Raw genomic sequence first — 3,698 nt, forward strand, 5'->3', positions numbered from 1 at the left:
AACCAGCTCAGTGGCCGAGTGGTTTCGCCTTCGCCTCTGGTGCTGGTAGATCTGAGATCGATTCCAGGTCGGGTCAAACCGAAGACTTTAAAAACGGTACCGATTGTGTTCCATCCTGCATAGCGCAGTGAGAATGAGTCGGGTAATAATGTGACAACATCGTAAACCTGATATAAATTGAAAATGAGCCCTGTCGCTAAAAGACCTTAGCTGTTGTAGAGCGACAATAAATAAAACCATAACATTATTATTATTACTAGACTTTACTAGACTGCTATTCGACAATACTGCTATACCAGACTTTTCACTATTCAGACTATTCAGACTGTTCTACTATTCAACGCTATTCAAGACTATTCTTTGTTCGAGGTTTATTCAACTCAGACTCGCTGTTATTTCTGTTGGTGATCAAAGTTGAAGTTCTTTTAGTTCGGTGTTCTCATTTCGCTATGTTTGAATTTCTGTTCTTCTGAAACTAGCAGTCAAGTTAATAAACAACGCAGTCTTAAAGAATTCTATCTCGCGATCAAATACTGTTCTGTCAACTAGTCAATAAACTAGGCAGTGAAGAAGACTATCGTGTCCTGGTCATTCCTCGCCAGTTCTGATCTCGGTTCTGCCCAGGAATGTCGCCGTCAGCACGGACGGCTGCATATGAGCGCGCGTGCTAACTACCGCGTCCGCTACAGTTTCTACTACAGGTCAATCCTTGGCAATTGCTATTATTGATAGCTTGTTAGCATTTGAAATTGATCACGTATTTAAGAGGCTAGGGATACGACAGAGCAGCAGCCATGTCCGGTAAGCACAATGGTGTAGGCTAGGCCTACAAGCTGACATCCTAAGAAAATGTCCCTTTGCCACATATGTACATTGCATGTCACACAGCCTAAATCTAGCGATTTCATCTGCCACTGAAATTCGATGTGTCGCAATTGTTTTGGCATCGTTAAAAGGTTGCAAAACTTTTTTGAAACACCCAAGCGCAACAACGTGTTGACAACCCATATAAACAAATGTTTGCCAGATGTTAAACGATCTAAACTGCAACGTTTTTGTCCAACAAGATGGATTGCCCGACATGATGCGGTAATGATAGTGATGGAGTTATTTTATGCCATCCCCGCCCTTCATGAAACATCGCTATGGAGTGATAAAGAGTCCTCTTCTGGTGCTGAATAACCACTGAGCAGAATATCTAAACCGGACTTCGTATTTCCTGTCCTGATATCGAATGAAATATTTCCGTTCAGTTTTCCACTTAGTAAGCAACCACAAAGTAAACAATTGGATATGGCAAGTGCAACCTACACACGCAGTAGCGTAGCCAGAAAAAATTTTTGGGGGGGGCCAAATATTTGGAATTGAAGGGAACGACAAAATGTTTGATTAAAGACATCGCCACTTGATGTGCTGTGGCGTATCCTGGTGAGTCGAGCAAGGGAAGCAATAAAAGTGGTGGGGGGTTAGAGCGTGCCGAAGGCACGCATATTCTAGGGGGTCCGGGGGCATGCTTACCCGAAAATTTTTTTGCAAAATTACACTCAAATATTGGATTATAGCGCTTTCTGGAAACACTTTTAGGGTAATATTTGTATGAAATATATTAGCAGATAAACAGCTATTAACTTATTAAAGGGGACCTGAAATGAAAAATTAAAATTTTTTTGGTGATTCTTTAGTGTTTAAGTATTATATTTTTCGAAAAAATTTTTTGATATGCCTTTTTGTTTGGGAGATATAACCAAATGAAAATCGGCCACCTGATGGCGCTATGTGTTTTGTGACGTCATCGGCTGGCAACCAAGTAAACAGCTTGATGCATTTGCCTTAGAAACGTCGCACTCGCATAGGTCGTTGTATATTGAATAATAGAAGATCAGCATAAACAAGATGTCTGAAACAAGACAAGGATTTTTCTATGAACCAAAAAGACGGCGACTTGACAGCGAAGAACATCATTCTGATTCGTGCTCTGACAACACCAGTTCGGACAGCAGTCGGATGGAAAATTTGCATTGAAAAAAATGCAGGAAAATAATTTGCTGGAACCAAGTGGTTTATATCAACTAAAAGTAGCCGATGTATTCAGAGTTGCCCAATATGCCTACCCTGCCAATGTTTTACTGTCCTAAAAGTTTCAAAGTCTTGTTGTTTTTTCGCTTTGCTATTCGATCCAAACGTCCGATCGTACTCACAGACCTGTGTAGTGTGTACTTAGGTCGATCGCGTTTTGTGGGTACTGCATTGACAGTGGCTTTCACATATCTTGAAAAATCAAAGACAGAAGAAACAGCTTCAGGGATGAGCAGGTGTCTGGACTTGGTGCCTTGTAGCTCTGCCTGTAGATCACGTTGGTAATCGCTGGCCAGAAAATGATTGCTGCACTCACGGCAGTGCTTGTTTACAGGTGGGTTTTTGAGTTTCATCGCTGAGATCCATTTCTTCAGCTTGTCGTCATTATTCAGAGGTAAACGATGAAAGGATACTCCTTTGACGATTCCCCGGTTAGTACAACCGGGAGCCATGCAAGAAGCCACCATTTAAGGGCGTAAAAACTCCCTTAGCACAAAATTGTTCGCTGTTTCGATAGCCTACGCGATTTGTTCCTTGTGTTTGCACGCAAAACAGTAGACCTTGGATGCGGCTTTGCCAGCCAATGACGTCATCAAAAATTTTGACCAATCAAAATCATTCAATTCAAAAAAGGTTATTTTAGGTTTTTTAATTAATGGTAACACAAAAATAAAAAAATTGTTGAAAAACGTTTTATTTCAGAAAGATCTACAAATACAAAAGCCATGTATTTTCGTTGCAGTGCGCCTTTAAAGGTAGCTATTACACACGAACGGGAAAAAACTGCGGGGACTCAAATTAGAGAACACCAAAAACTCAGCTACTCATAAACTACACAAAAACCCAACAGAGTAAGCGATTCTGAAATTGCTTCCATAGATTAGTTAAAAGAAGGGTAAATCGAGTAAACTTTGCGCGATTTACGACTTGCAAAATTTATTGGTGTCATTCTGTGGGTCTAAAACAAGTCCTGGGAGGTGTTAATAGCCAGATGTCTTGGAAAACGATATAAATTTCTACAAATTTTATTATATTTTCAACAAAGGGCTCAACTTCGGAATCCAAACTTTGAAAATTGGGAGGGGGAGGCATGGCCCCTTTCGCCCCCCCCCCCCCCTGGCTACGCCTATGTACACACGTGAAAGCTCTTGAGAAAGTTTTAAATGACGTGAGGCTGGATGCTGTCGAAAAGTTCAACCTAATTTACACGAAAGGTGCAAAAACTATTTCTGATTTGTTTCAAGACAGCGTTCCACTGAGAAAAATTGGTGAACATCAAATTCATCGGAACAATGTTGTTGCAGAAACGCCTGAAGATTATTACCGAATATCTATATTCCTTCCATTCATCGACGATTTCATCTGCCAACTTAGTACCCGATTTTTAAAGCATGGTAGCATAAGCTACTTGAGGCAATTTTTCTGTTACTTCCCACTGGACGTCAATTGACAAACTAAGCCTACATAGGCACATTTTCGCAAATTTGTGTGAATTTTACTGCGAAGATTTGGAGTTGGATTCTGATTCTTTGTTGCAAAATAATTTGGCGCTGTGCGACAAACGGTTTCGCAGTAGCCTAATGCTAATGACGTGCCTCCACCGACATCGGCAATTGAAGCAA

The sequence above is a fragment of the Aplidium turbinatum genome, chromosome 4 (assembly GCF_918807975.1).
Source record: "Aplidium turbinatum chromosome 4, kaAplTurb1.1, whole genome shotgun sequence".
NCBI classification, from domain to species: Eukaryota; Metazoa; Chordata; class Ascidiacea; order Aplousobranchia; family Polyclinidae; genus Aplidium; species Aplidium turbinatum.